This window comes from Schistocerca gregaria, chromosome 6 (assembly GCF_023897955.1).
Source record: "Schistocerca gregaria isolate iqSchGreg1 chromosome 6, iqSchGreg1.2, whole genome shotgun sequence".
Lineage (NCBI taxonomy): Eukaryota > Metazoa > Arthropoda > Insecta > Orthoptera > Acrididae > Schistocerca > Schistocerca gregaria.
The window spans coordinates 144,271,972-144,288,552 of record NC_064925.1 but is presented as its reverse complement, the minus strand read 5'-3'; positions in this window follow the sequence as shown (position 1 = coordinate 144,288,552).

The following is a 16,581-nucleotide window of genomic DNA, read 5'->3' as shown; positions in this document are numbered from 1 at the left end:
TTGCTTCGCCTTCTCGTGAGCAGCTAGACTAACTACAACACTCGCCTGTTGTGCCGTGTTGCCGATCTGTCCCCTTGGTCAATGTCGGCGCACAGTAACACCTAAGTCCACTCTATATTCCCAGATTTTTACCATTCAATTGCGTTGTCACTTATTGATATAGGAACATGCGGAAAACGTATTTATGTTTGTAGTTCAGTGTGTGACGCCGTGTCCGCGCCGAAACAGAGCTACATGTCCGGCCCTCCGAATGACCGAAACAGAGTTACATGATCAGAGCTACCTGAAAGTGTCCGAAGCACTACGGTTGCAATGTCGTTACTCTTATGTGTTTGAATACTAGTGAAATTTAATAAACAAAAACTGTAGGCACGCAGGATAATCATGAAAGATTGTCATATTGACAACTAGAATACATACTATGAACGCTATATAAACAATTAATAAGAAACGTTTCGCGTTTTGGCACCAAGGACCCGAATGTGCCAACCAAACAGAAGCAAGTTCAGTACAGTTGGCGGACTGTACCATCTGTCGCTTGTACATCATACCACTTTTGTACCAGCTACTTCACGCGAATTAAGCTGCATCAAGGTGAGCTTGTAGCAAGAAAAAATAGTGGCAACCACTGCCAGGAATATCTCACTTCTCTGCACTTAATATTTCATTTGTCTAAAGCTGTATTTAATCTACTAGTGCGTCATACTTTCAAATATTGTTTGCCTAGTAAAGCAGCGGGGTGAAACAGCGTCATGCAAACAGCACAGTCCAAAAAAAATATTAAAAAAATAATACATCTTTCCTGAGTTATGAACACAGAAACCGGTCATCTATATGAATAAAGCGATCTTGGCTGTTGAGAATTAATTCAGTATTGGTAACACTACAGGTCACCCCTACGCTGACGCTCTCAGAAGATTCCTAAGTATAGAAACGCGGTTCTAGAGGAAACAGGGGACCAAAAATTGGGACGTGACAGGGCGAATCATGTCTATTAAATTTTCTCGAAAACAAGCTCTAGTACATGCCTAAGCAGGAAAAATGTTACACAAAATAATTCAGATGCTCTGTTAACCATCGAAAATAGTGCATTATACTACACAATATTTTAGGGAAATGGACGGTCGCCGTCAGTTCTTAGCATACTCTGGAACTTGTGCGAGTCTTTCTGACAAAGTTACCGTATCGACTGTAGCTCAGTGTTGCAGTAACGGGAGGAAACTGGCAACGCATCTCGAAATTGACAGATCCAGGTCTTAGGATGCAGATCGTTTGACGGATTAGGTAAAGGTGATTAATTCAACGTCTGTGTCTCTCATCATCATAATCATTGTAGTTTACACCAGTTTTAGCAGATGGCTGAACTGGGGTGCCCCTAATATAACGAAATATAGCACTCAGATTAGGAAATTCTTCCTCTTCTCTTCTCTTCTTACTCGCACTCGGTCCTACTCCTTCACATTGTCAGTCGAAATATTACTACGAGCCTTATATAGCTGCCGTTGGATCAACAACCTCTAATCCCTTTGATTAATATTTACTTTAATGTCACTGAATTTGTGTAATTTTTTTCTTTCTTTGTGTAATCCCGCAATGGAACTGTTCGATCGGACTGTGCACTATGTAGTAATGAAGACTGTTCCATGGTCATTATTAGCGTTCCGACCTGCTGTGCTATCCTGCTCATCTTATCACGTTGTGACTTTTTTTTCCACCGCTAGTCACAGTGTTGACGGCCTATGTGCGAGCACGTCACAAGTAATGCTGCGGTGTCATCTATGCTGAATGTGCATAGATAGCAACTAAGTTACCTTCCTGCATCTTGGCAACGTCATACACCGGCTCGCCTGAATATGTCTCACGTTTGAAGAACTATTACACTTTAATAACAAGGTCCCTTGGGTGTCTGGCGCCTTGTACGTGTGTCAGTCATTATGTAGAATGTCTCAGAACACACAGAATACCACATAAATCAGCCAATCGTACTTACGCACATGTAAAAAACGCTCTAATACGACAGATGTTTCTACAGTACGGAACGTGGGAACAGATTGACTGCTGTCTAGCTACCTGCGCAGCTGTCTACTGTGCATCCCAGGGCAAGGCGCCATAAACGCTCTTGTGGACTATTGTAAAGACTCTCTATATCGAAGTGGTTCACTTAAAGTGACTTGTCCGTCGTCGATCTGTTCTGCAACTACATTCTGCCACCTAGTAACTGACAAATTTTGTTTCCAGATCTGTAAACTCTTTTCTGAATTCTTCTGCGGTCCCTCGAGTTCTTGAACAAAAGGCTGTATAATCTGCTATTAAAATCTCGCGCTTACCGATAGATTTCATTTGTTAAATTATCTTGAACTTGTTTGCTTTTTGCATAAATTTTTTTATCTGTGCTCGCAAATTTTTCTTTATTCGTCTTGCTTTGCTCATTAATCGTTTTACTAATTTTCTTAGAGTTTTTCTTCATTCTTGTTGAACTGTTCATCATTATTTTTTCCATAGCAACTATAAATGCTTTCAGGGCTAACAAATCAAATGCAACAAGGGCTGGAGAGGCGACTCGCATTATGCAAGGTTGTTCACAGTTTCCTCAGGTGCATTATTGGCGTATTCTGACGTTTTCGGTAAGGCCTCGCCACTGCCGCTATTAACCACTGAATCAGGCACTAAAATGTATCCACTGTTTCGTATATCGGTGAAACTGTCTTCCTCGCTAACTCCCATAAACTGCTTTCCTGTAACTTGCCAATACTAGCCTGCTGAACAGGTTCTGGTTACTATCCCCTTAATGGCCACATTTTTCTGAGCTTGTTACAGGTGACAGTTGTTGGTTCAATGACTTGTTTTGAAGCACATATGCCATACAACGGAAAAACAAAAACTTTTTATGCAACCATTTTTTTGAAACTTTTTGTGGGTAGATGGCTTTCCAAGAACCTTGAGATGATAGTATCAAATATTTTAGGATTTTTTTTACTATAAAAACTGACATTGCAAAACAATATATAATTGCCAGATTATCTTTTATTCACAAAATATTAACGAAAATTTAATTACTGGACGTTATGGAATAGCCTGAAACATAGATATTCACACGAAGCGATATTGCAATTGGAACATATACTTTTTTTTTCTTTTTTTTTTTTTTTTTTTTTTTTTTTTTTTTTGTTTTTACTGCGCCTGCGACAGCGCGTGTATCTCACTGTTTCCTTCGGTATATGTTCAGCCACATTTGAAAGCCCGAGTTTATAAAGAATACCAATGCTCTATGCTTTCTTTGAAATGAATACAGGTGGACGCCCACGTCATTTCCATGGTGTGAATCTGACAGTAATTCTCTTGCTAAATGTCAACTGCATGTTAGCAGCTCTCCAGTTCCTGTGAGTGCTGCGTGCATTATAAAAGCATTCACAATGACAGGAACTAGAAAACAAAAAATTCTGTGCCACATTTTTAGAGATCGAAGTCCAACTTCATACCGGTCTAGCTTCTGATTGAAGAGATTTATACCGCCCTTTACACTGTTGTACAAATTTATGGCACTTGCACAAGCTGTGCTAAACATGGAACCATCTCTTCCTTTTCCTTGAAAGAATGTTACGCCCTTGGCGGATGTTGCTGAGATATACCTGTTAGCGTTCTTTTGTCTTCCCATAGTGCTTAGAGCCATTGTTTATGTATTCGAATAGACTATAAATTTTATTTCATCCGTTAACATCAAGAAAGTTGCATAAAATATCAAATAAGTACCGTGAAGTTACTTAAAACGCCACTGTCCCCAGGTAAACAAACAAAACCACGAAATTCGGCCAAAACAGTGTCTTTCTGCTACCAAACTAAGCACGACAGACAAATAATATTCCGTCAATTGTTGCCAGTGCGAGTCTGGCAGCTACGCTAATTTTCACATGTTTCTCACTCTAATCTACAGATGGCAGCACCAGCAAGACGTAAGAATGTATCTTCCCATTGCCCATGAAAGCGCCATACTAAACCCATCATCTACACGCTCCAAATTATACGTATCCTGTTCCACTCCATTCATTCTATTTAAACTCTTTGCTCATGCCTGCATCAACTTAATAGAGATCAGCATTGAGCTCCGCGTACTCGCCTTAAACTCATCGCTGATTTCTGTGACGTCATCCCCAAACCCACCGTCTCCGTGTGCCGATGGGCTCAACTATTTGTTCACCTCCACTGACCACTCGTCACCTGAGACAGAGGTCAGGTACAAGATGACCCGACTCGCTCAGAAAGGAGAACGAGTACACTAGTACTTAATTATAACGACGTATTTGCTGTATCCCAACACACCCAATCGAGACGAAGACGTAATCTTCAACGGTCGCAGTACCAAAGGTCAGGTTTTGGCGTAATGATACTTCCTGCAGACCGTGGCTCGAGCTCCCCCTGCAGGAAGTAGTGCTCGGAATGTCAGTTTCCATTATCTTGTTTGTAAATAGCCGGTGTTTACCATGGTGCTTACCTTGGGCATCGGCAACATCGTCCTCTGTGGTGTAATAGGGGTTGCTGGTCCTCAGGGGCTAAATTGGCTCCGGTATAACACATTTATTCCACACAATGCAAATTTTGGTTTTATAGCAATTCTCAAGTGCAATCTGAAATGTCAAAAACTGTCCGACCTGACTAAACGACAGAATCAGTTTATATCTACATCTACCTCTACAAACATACTCCGTAAACCACCGCACAGTACGTGGCAAAGGGTACCATCTACCACCGATAGTCGTTTTCGTTCCTGTTCCACTCGCATATGGTGAGGGGAAAACGACTGTCTGTACAAACCCTGAATCTCGAATCTTATTTTTGTGGTCCATACGCGCTATGTATGTTGGCATCATTAGAATCTTTAGGCAGTCAGCTTCAAATGCCGGTTCTCTAAATTTTCTCAATATTGTTTCTCGAAAAGAACGTCGCCTTCTTTCCAGAGATTTCTCATTGAATTCCCGAAGAACCCTCGTAACAAGTACTGTTGGAACCCATCGGCGACAAATCTCGCAGCCCGCCTTTGAACTGCTCCGATGCTATCCTTCAATCCGACCTGGTACGGATCCCAAACACTCGAGCAGTACTCAAGAATATGTGGCATCAGCGTCCTACATGCAGTCTCATTCACAGGTGGACCACTCTTTCCTAACATTCTCCCAATTAACCGAAGTCGACCACTCGCCTTCCCTACCGCATGCTGGCCCATTTCACATCGCGTTTCAACGTCACCCCCTAACTTTTAAACGACTTGATTGTATCAAACATGACGCTAGTAATATTGTAACTGAATATTACAGGTTTGTTCTTCCTTCCCGCCGCTATAACCGTTACAATTAACTGTCAGTTTTGCGTCGGAAACAAGAAACTTGTCTCCGAGGAAAACGTCCATCTGGTGACCTTGGCTGCTTTAGTCGCTTAGAGAGAAGTCGGCTGGAGATTGATGTGTTCCAGCCTCATTACGATGGTGCGGGGGATACATTTAACTGTCTGTTTTGCGGCGGAAACAAGAAACTTGGCTCCCAGTAGAATATTATTCTGTTTATACATAAATTTATATAGATAAAACTTTTCGAAGAATTCCGTAAACTTATTTTAAGATTCAATATATAGTTAGAGAATGTCTAACAACTAAGCCCAGGCATGTGCACTTTCGAGGCGTTACCTACTCTGTAAGAACATTACCAGAAAACATGACATGATGATGAAGTGAAATCTCTAAATTGTGATTAAATATTAAAATAAACTACAGAAATGATTGGTAAGCTACACAACTCGCTGATAGGCTATAAACGCGTGTTGCCATGACCAAATGGATACAGAAATAGCGCGCTTCTTCTTGTGCCAAGTTTTCGTTTGACGAAGTACATTTTCTCATGACAGAGGTGGAGTACACAAGAATACAACCATTTTGTTTCCACTGGACGAAATTATATATCTTTGGTCTGAAACGTGGACTGTAGCGTGAAACTTGTATCAGATATCACTCCTCCTCTAACGGAACACATTTGCAATTATGTACTTTACAAAAATAGATTTTTGTCTTACACCTTTCCACAGTCTCACGAACCACAATTCCGTTAAAGGCCATCCGATCACGACAATCGGTCGTTTCGCCTTATGAGTGTTACTGTACAGCAGCAAGATCCAGATCTACATCTGCATCCACACTCCGCAAGTCAACTGACGGTGTGTGGCGGAGGGTACCTTGAGTCCCTCTATCGGTTCTCCCTTCTATTCCAGTCTCGTATTGTTCGTGGAAAGAAAGATTGTCGGTATGCCTCTGTGTGGGCTCTAATCTCTCCGATTTTATCCTCATGGTCTCTTCGCGAGATATACGTAGGAAGGACCAATATACTGCTTGACTCCTCGATGAAGGTATGTTCTCGAAACTCATCTTCCGTATTAACAGCCGAACAGGCTCGCTCGCTTGCATACATCGAGTCAACGAGTAGGAACCGACGGCAGCGCCACAGTACTCACACTCATCTCTCGCGGAGCTACAGCGAGGACGGAGGAAGGCCTAGTGTAACAGTGGCGCCTTGATTTATGAAGTATGCAAGCAGGACATTGCATTCGTGCTCGCTCCGTTTCTGATGTCTACAACTTACAAGCGAAGCTCCCCATCGCAACCTCCGCAGATTTAGTGATCAGGTGGCCCAGTGGATAACCCATCGAAAACTGAACACAGGTCATGTATCAAAACAGAAATAAGGTGCACTGGACAGTGATAAAAATGCAAAATAGAAACAGTGAACGATGCAGGCTTAACAAGTGCAACATTGAGGAGATAATAAGAGCCATGGCGTCGTGGTTAAGTGGTCACGGTTTTGGATTGCGAAGCGAACCAGCCGGGTGCTAAACCCCTCGGGCAAGTTATTTTTAGTATTTTTTTCCGCAACTTTATGAACTGTCAGTCCTGTCATTGATATGTTTATTCTGTTTCTGTAGTCTTGGAAGTTATTATACTATACATTGGTTATAGAATATAAGTCATGTGGTAACACTGCATTTGCGTCGCGAGTAAATGTGATGAGTAGTAAGAACAGGCGATATACCACATAGACATCCCAAAGAAATGATAACAACAAATAAACGGGTGTGAACTGAGTTACAACGAAGGAAGTCCAGAGTCCAGACTTTCAAAGAGGAACGCAACATATGTTTTGACACACCACAGATAAACTGTGTGATTGTGGAACTGTAGTGTTCATTAGTTGCAGCGTATGTGACAAACTATTATGTTTTCATCATTTGCTTCGGGGTGATCACATTCACATTCATACGAACACCTAAATCGGGCAAGAAGGCTTATCTCACTCACTCGCCAGGCCTACAAATTAGGTCCTATGATATGACATACATGCATCATTAACGCCGTGTATGACACAGCAGACGTGTTTCGCAGTGGAGGATTCGGTTGACTTGTCGCCCTGTCAGCAAAGGTTTGCGTTTCCCATTCGAAAGCTAATTTCTTTCGACTGCTAATAGAGTAGTTGTGCAGAACCAACTTTCACTATAAGTCTCTTCCTTACACCTCGCTGTTGCAAACGGACGTTATACCACGGCACAGATACAAATTTGAAGACAGCGAAGAATAAGGAGGCATGTGGGAGCTTGTACACAGTTCGCTCACAGTTCAGTACATCTTCTTCGCGTTTCACGGGCTACCCACTGGGCCTTCTTACCACAAAATCTCAGGAGGGTGCGATGGGAAGTTTCCCTTGTTGGCCATTGTCCAGAAATTCTACAATATTTTAATACGCGACACGCATGTAACACCTCAACAGATAAATCTAAAGGGAGGAAATGGCGGCAGTTCCCTTCACCTCACATTCAAAATAACTACAGTAATCTGTATAGTCATTACAACAATTACTTCTACAGAGTAGAATAACACAGCTGACAACGCTGCTCATAATTGCCATGGAGCAATACAAGCACAGATCCAGAAGGATGATGCAAGAAAAGTACATGGATAAATCACATGCACAGGCAACTTAATTGCTATCGAATCCCTGCTGATTATCAAAGCTACAATTAGAAAGTTTTGCTTGGTTCAGTGACTGTTTCTAAATTAAAATTGAAACAAATGAGCCCTCGGTCACTTTTATTTTTAGTCCGTTGCAACCTGTAGCTGTACAGGTACGAGCAGCCCATAGTGGCTCGTGTTCCCGCATTCCTTTTTATATATTTTGTGACTAAAGCCCTTCTGGCTTGTTAATTATTCTATATGTTACATGTAAGTGCTGCGTCTGTCTTTTATTGCTATTGAGTACTTACACTTTTTATATAAGAAATGTCTCCTTATATAAATTTGAAACAATGTTATAAGCCATTTTAATTTTTTTAAATTGTTCTGAAGGCACTCTTAGAAGTGTTGAAACCTGGTCAATGAGACAAAACAATAATAGTGATCGAGGGCTCATTTGTTTCAGTTTTAAGTTACAATTACAATTCACTAAAATTTCGTCTCAGCAAATCAGTATTACTGACGCTAAATGCTCAATAATATTTGAAACATTTTAGACAATGAATCTGCACAGAACATAAATTTGTGCTGTACATTCTAACTGCAATTCATGATGTCCAACGAAAGATAAATGGTCTGACGCGCAAGATGACCAGCAATCTGATGTTGATTGCTGATGACGCTATGCTGTACAGAAAGGTGTCGTCGCTGCTTGAGTGTAAGAGGATACAAGGTGAATTAGACAACATTTGTAGTTGGTGTAATGAATAGCAGCTTGTTCTGAATGTAGAAAAATGATAGTTAGTGCAAATCAAGTGGAAAGACAACCCCATAATTTTCGAATGAAATAAGTGGGCGTGACATTGCAGAGTGATATGAAATGAAACGAGCGCATAATGACAGGGGTGGGCTAGGCGAAATGTCGACTTCAGTTTATTGGGAGCGTTTTAGGTAAGTGTGATTAGTTCAGTTCCAAAGCAGACTGTGTATAGAATATCAATGTGACCCAAACTTTAGTAAGCATGAGTCTTTGAGATCCCCAAAATGTCTGATAGAAGGACGGCACCAAAGCATTTCAGATGTAGGTTCGGTCAACAAGCAGCAATTACGGAACTCAAATGGAATCCACGGAGGGAACACAATGTTGTTTCCACGAAACACTGTTGAGAAAATTGATATCACTGGCAGCTGAACTGATTGCAGAAACATTATACTGCCCGTCAACATATATTTCATGGAAGTACAATGAATGTAATATAACAGAAATTAGGGCTCAAACGGAGATATATGGACAGTAGTTTTCCTCTCACTCTGTTACTAGGCTGGCCGCTGTGGCTGAGAGGTTCTAGGCGCTTCAGCTCGGAACCACGTGACTGGTGCGGTCGCAGGTTCGAATCCTGCCTCGGGCATGGATGTGTGTGATGTCTTTATGTTAGTTAGGTTTACGTAGCTCTAAGTCTAGGGGACTGATGACCTCAGATGTTAAGTATGTAGATATCCTGTACAGACGTCGCGAGTTCATTAAGTGAAGGTACAGGTGAGATGTTGACATGCCCCTCTGGATACGAGAATGATCAGCATCAGATTGACTGACTGATGGACAGATTGTTGCTCAGCTCCTCGTGCACATTAAATGATGTTGTACAGTCAGGGATGGTACTAGCAAATATGAGAAATGGGTGTAGAACCACACAAAAGATAGCGAAAATGGTGATCGACAAAATATGAAATGAAACTTTGGTGTAAATTAATTCATATTTATTACAAAGTCTCTTTCTAATACATGCATGAATAAGAAATTATTTTGCGATCGACTGAAGCTCAAGAAATGCAGAGGACATGAAAATTAAGAGCGGTTGACATGGGACAGTTCTAAACTAACACCTGAATGTCCTGGCAATAATGGCTTGGTTTTGTGATTAGGAGAAAACTGTAATCTAAAAATGAGTCATGGGAAGACGGATCTGCAGTGAACGCACAGTTATTACTTGAACACATTAGAAAAATCAAAAACTATGACAAACAAATACCACTGATTGTTACGGCGTACAGTGAAGAGCCGGCACGCTAGGTGGGAACGACAGGGAAGATAAGACTGTGAGAAGTAGACAGCCTGACCGGACCTCCATCCAGGACGACAATGCGACAGCAGCGGCCTCTATGTGAAGAATACATAAGTGCCGTGACTGACTGGTGGCGGCCCAGTTCAGTAGGAACGTCAAGATTAGGCACTTGTACAGCAACGCCAACTCTATTCACTTGTGCTCTCTGTGTAACACAGACTTGGAAATACTACTTGCGACAAATCTGTCTAATTGCCAGAAATATGTATCTGTAACTCCCTTTTTGTGATAATACTCATTAGTAGGACTGGTCTGATTGTTTGTCTAGCGATCCGAGTATGCAGGCTTCCTAAACACCACACTAATCGAGTCACGAATGAGACTTCAGTCATTTAAGCAAAGCGTAAGATTTGCGGAACATAATCAACCATAATTATGTTACCTTGCTCGCTCCGTCTGCGAGTGCTGTGATATGCCGCAGACTGCATCAAAGAATGGTTCAAATGGCTCTGAGCACTATGGGACTTAACTTCTGAAGTCATCAGTCCCCTAGAACATAGAAGTAATTAAACCTAACGACATCACACACATCCATACCCGAGGCAGGATTCGAACCTGCGACCGTAGGGGTCGCGCGGTTCCAGACTGTAGCGCCTAGAACCGCTAGACCGCACCGGCTGGTTAGACTGCAACACATCTGCGGCTTACTGCTAGGACAGTCCTCATCTGTGTCTGCTGTCCTGTCTTCTATGTGTGTGTGTGTGTGTGTGTGTGTGTGTGTGTGTGTGTGTGAGTGAGTCTACGTGCTTGAAACCTGGTAATTAAGGAAGACAGGATTGTGGACTGGACCCGAATCAATTACTGTTTGTTTCCTTTGCGATTTCATTCATTTTAATAAATATATTTTGAAAACAAGATAGTGAGGTCGCAGTCAGAATTTTAAGGCAAGTAACCACAGTCATAGCTGAAGGCCTTTAACACCAAAATGGCAATCATAAAAATTTAACAAATATACTGTCAAAAGGCGAATGGAATAGCAAAAGTTCATTAAAAAAACAACAGATCACCAAACAGGTGAGACAAATAATGGTAACTTAATAACGCAATAACAAAATAAAACACAAGGTGTCAGTGAGTGACGGTCCTCCAGGTGTCGACCTCAGAGTAGGTCACACCAAAAACACTTTCGCGAGTGAAGAGAAAGGCAGCTAAGAGTTGCATTCAGATCACAACTCGGACTAGTGGCCGTCTAGCGGGTGACTAATGATAATTTTGCTGAGGCTACCTGATATCCAACAAAACAAATGCAAGATGTAAAAATACGCCAAAGCCGGAACTGGCGGTCTGTGCTCCGCCTGCAGAATACTGTGCTTAGAGCGCCTAGAACAAGAAGGAATGACTACCACCAAGGTAGAAGAACGCCACCCAACTTACAATCAAGTAGCTGTCAAACTTTCACACCTCACTGGACAGAGGCGGCAAGTCGAGGAAGTGTACACTGCCGTTACATACAATAACCCCTAGGACAGGTAACTGGAGTGTTAGCTGCCACAAGACAGAAAAATACCGCTGGTCGAACTTAACAATGTAAGAAGCTGAAACTGGAAATAGTAATTAGAAGCTCAGGTAGGCTAATCGGATCTGCCTTACCCCAGTACTCCACTCGCTGCTCTCCGCCTCAGCGACACTACGAGCTGCAACATGAACCCAAATCACTGGAGAATCACGAGATTTCACAATGGTGGAGGTTTATCTACGAGAATTTCAATGCACTCAAACATGCAGGATCCGGTTTCGACGAGGTCGTGCACCCTCGTGACTACTGCTCTTCGATCCAGCAGTCCATACACGCCGCCAAAGGTTCCGACATGTTGCCGCTCTCGGGCGATGTCTCTGCTCGGGCGTCCCCGACCGAACTCCACACTCACTCCACCTGGAAGAAGCACGAGGTCACCCAAGGATAAGGCAGCAGAACTACATATCGATAAACGCCGTTGCTGCCACTAGCGGACAGGAAACGCTTACGAAACCGAGTGGCGCCAGTGAACACGAGAAGAAGACAAACAACGCAACCATACCAACTAAACGATACGGTCTGGCAGAAACCTACACACGGCACCAACGCGAGCCGCAGCATGGCTCAGTGGTCACGCAATTCCCTTGCATCTAGTAAAGAGGCTCTGCAAAACGATAGCCCATTATACACTGACGGGAAAAAATTGCAATACCAATGATAACATTACGAAAGGTAGAGGCGTGTCTACACATTAGAAAGATGATGTGTATTAAAATTTCGCGCTAGTCCTGTAAGAGCAGCGCTAGTAGCACCAATAAGTCGATAAAAATCAGGTTTGTTTTAAATAAACACTGGAAAGGTAGTAAATGTTAGTTATCTTTGAGACTGGACACGGTGAGTTGATGCTCGCCAAGAATGCTTGTAAGATGACAAAGACACCATTATCAACGCCTCACTGAGCCTGAAAGAGGTCGTGGTATAGCATTACAAGAAGCTTCTTGTTCCCTCTGCAATATAGCAGAAAGGCTTGACAGGAATGTAGGCACTGTACACGATGGCTGGCAGCGGTAGTGACGAGAAAGTACTGTCGCAAGAAGACCAGGCTCCGGACGGCCACATGGCACTACCGTGAATGACGTATGGCGCTACCGCATCATACCTCATCTGCAACAGTAGTCTGAACAGGACATGGCTCCACAGTGACACAACGAACTGTTACAAATCGATTACTTCAAGGACATCTTCGAGCCAGGCGCCCTTTAGGAATCCACTGACCCCAAACCACCGTCATTTGTGACTTTTTTGGCGTCAATCGAGAGCTCATTGGAGGACTTGATGGAGGTCTGTTGTGTGTCTGATGAAAGCTGGTTCTGCCTCGGTGCCAGTGATGGCTGTGTGTTGGTTAGGAGGAGGCCGGTTGGGTACCTACAATCACCCTGTCTGAGGGCTAAACACACTGGACCTGCGGTTGCGGTAGTGGTCTGGAGTGCGATTTCGTGTGACAGCAGGTGCGCTCAGGTGGTTTTCCCATGCACTCCTATTGCAAATCTGTACATCAGTCTGCCATTCCAGGTGTGTTCTCCAATTGGCTAACGCTAGCCCACATACCGCTGCTGTAACCCAACATGCTCTATAGAATGTCGACATGTTGCCTTTGCCTGCTCGATCACCAGATCTGCTTCCAATCGAGCATATATGGGACATCATCTGACGGCAACTACAGCGTCATCCACATGCAGCATTATCCATCCCTGTACTGACCGATCACGTGAAACAAACTTGGAGCTCCATTCCACAAAATCACATCCAGCAGTTGTACAAGACATTTCACTCAAGTCTGCATGCTTGCGGTCACCATTCTGGCGGTTACACGGGTTGTTAATGGACAAGCAGTTTACATTTTCAATAGTTTACTTCTCGGTTACATTAACAAAAAAAATTGTTCAAATGGGTCTGAGCACTATGGGACTTAACAACGATGGTCATCAGTCCCCTAGAACTTAGAACTACTTAAACCTAAATAACCTAAGGACATCACACACATCCATGCCCGAGGCAGGATTCAAACCTGCGGCCGTAGCTGTCACGTGGTTCCAGATTGAAGCGCTTAGAACCTCTCGGCCACTACGGCCGGCGCTTACATTAACCTGTGATCTTCCATTGTCGATCACTTAAATATGATATATATAAAATATGTATTTTCGTTATTGTATATTAATTAATTTGTACTGTTGTGATTTTACTCCGTCAGCACATTTCTGTTAACAAAACTAATTCTCCTCCTAGGAAATGTTTTTCAAAATTAACCTGTCGTTTCACCCCCACATAGACAGTTCTTAAACAATGCTGACTTGCACTCCTACACTTCAGCTAAGTTTCCTACATCAGCCACTTTGATAGTCTCCAAGTCTGCGTTTCTCAGGGAGTGGTCTCTCTTGTACAACCTTATAGGCAGCAGTCAGCCAGTTGTAACAGGGCAAAGGCCTAACATCCATGAGTGGTGGTTACTTTTATTTTTACCCTGTTGCAGCATTTTAGACCATTTTCGACAAGCTGTTGTCTACCCCGTGTAATGTGGTGCCAGAAAGTCAGCCCGTCCCTCTGCACAGAGGAAAGAATATCTCTACATTCGTATCTACATTGTTTCTAAGATAACGAAGAAATCTCTGTCTGCTAGTGACTTCTCACTGCACAGCACTCTACAACGGAGACCCTTCGGCGTAAAACAAAGTTCCTTTGAAATACGTTTTGGCTACATGGCAAGGCTTATAAAAATTAAGATTCTGCATGAATGCTGACGATCGTCATACTACATTATACGATTTGTATGGATGTAGGAAGGGATCCCATAATGTGCAGCGAACATAATGCAAAAAACTGCCAGAATGCGGCGCCTGACATTCAGCCCGAAAATACTACTCATGTGGCGTGCACCTCCCACTAGCGGATGCTTCATCCCATACTAACCACTCTCTCCTCTGAAAGCGAAGACGAAACGCCCAGGGCTGGGAATGGTGGTTGGGGGGAGGGGGGGGGTGGCTGATGAGACACTGCCCTGGACCTGTGTCACGTAATGGCTCATCATGGACACAGCGAAAATACAGATAACATCACATACAAAACAGTTACTAGTAAAAAGAAGGAATTAATATAAAGGCAGACGCCTTAATCCTGCCAATCACTGACGTTACTTCTTACAAGTGTTAATTATTTTATTGATTGATATTAATGTAATTCAGATTGTTATGACTTCAAATCATTTGTGAATGATACATTATACGTGCCAGTCCAGCAACGCACTGACGCATATCAACAGTGAAAATTTAAAAAAACCGTTTCCATCAACGTAGTGTCTTTCATAGGCATGATAAATTCAGAGCCCAGCAAATCACTCTAAGCGACTATCACAGCTAAATAGCTTACTCGTAAAGCATTAGAGCCCGTGACAACTGTGTAATTCGTGCACCAAGAAACAATACTAATTTTAAGACGAAGTAACAGAGAGCTTTCTTATCAGGAAGCTTATGAAATGTACGCAGGACTCTTTCGCAAGCCTTATAGCGTTTAGGACCAAAATAGACGCGAAGTCGGTGGCGAAATGTTCATCTCAGGGCAAATTTTAAGTATGTGACATGAGCTCATACCCACACCCATGACCGACACACAATCGTCGTAAACAACAGCCCAAGTTCAAGCTGAGTTACATGTACGTGTCCTTAAAAGGGGAAATCGGCTTCAGGAATGCATCAAAGACCTGATTCAAAATGTCAATGCAACCGCTCGGAAGAAACTTAATATACTGAAACGTCAAAGAAACTGGATAGGCAAGCGTATTCAAATACAGAAATATGTAAACAGGCAGAATAAGGCGCTGCGGTCGGCAACGCCTACATAAGACAAGTGGCGCAGTTGTTAGATCTGTTACTGCAGCTACAATGGCCGGTTATCAAAAATTAAGTGAGTTTGAACGTGGTGATATGGTCGGCGCACGAGCGATGGGACACAGTATCTTGGAGATAGCGGTGAAGTGAGGATTTTCCCGTACGACCATTTTACGAGTGTACCGTGAATGTCAGAAAACCAGTAAAACATCAAATATCCGACATCGTTGCGGTCGGAAAAAGATCCTGCAAGAACGGGACCACGTGGCGCAACTGCAGCCATTCCACAAATTGCTGTAGATTTCAGTTCTGGGCCATTAACGAGTATCAGCGTGCGAACCATTCAGCGTAACATCATCGATATGGACTTACGCAGGCAAAGGCCACTCGTGTGCCCTTGATGACTGCAAGGCGCAAAGCTTTACACCTCGTTAGGGCCCGTCAACACCGACATTGTACGGTTGGTGACTGGGAATATCTTGCCTGGTCGGACGAGTCTCTCAACTTGTATCGAGCGGATGGTCGTGTACGGTATGGAGACAGCTTCATGAATACATGGACCCTGCATGTCAGCAGGGGACTGAACAAGCTGGTGGAGGCACCGTAATGGTGTGGGGCGTGTTCAGTTGGAGTGATACGTCTAGTAACAACTCTGGCAGGTGACTTAAGCAGTCTGTCTGATCACCAGCACCTATTCATGTCCATTGTGTATTACGAGGGTTACTGATTACCTCAGATGTTGTCCCATAGTACTTAGAGCCATTTTTGTATAATGGCGGACTTGGAGAATTCCAGCAGCACAGTGCTACACAACGCTCTTCCAGAACTGCTGCAGACTAGCTCCAGGAACACTCTTCTGAGTTCCGCTGCCGACGTCACAACGGAATGTGTTTTGGCAGGCTACACTGAAGATCCAGAGAAACTGCTACACCTGCCTAATATCGTGTAGGACCCCAGCGAGCACGCAGAAGTGACGTGTCATGGACTCGACTGACTTCCGCTGGCCACCAAACTCCCCAGACATGAACATTACTGAGCATATCTGGTATGCATTGCAATGTGCTGCTCAGAAGAGGTTTACATCCCCTGGTACTCTTACGGATTTATGGACAGTCCTGCAGGATTCAATGTGTCAGTTCC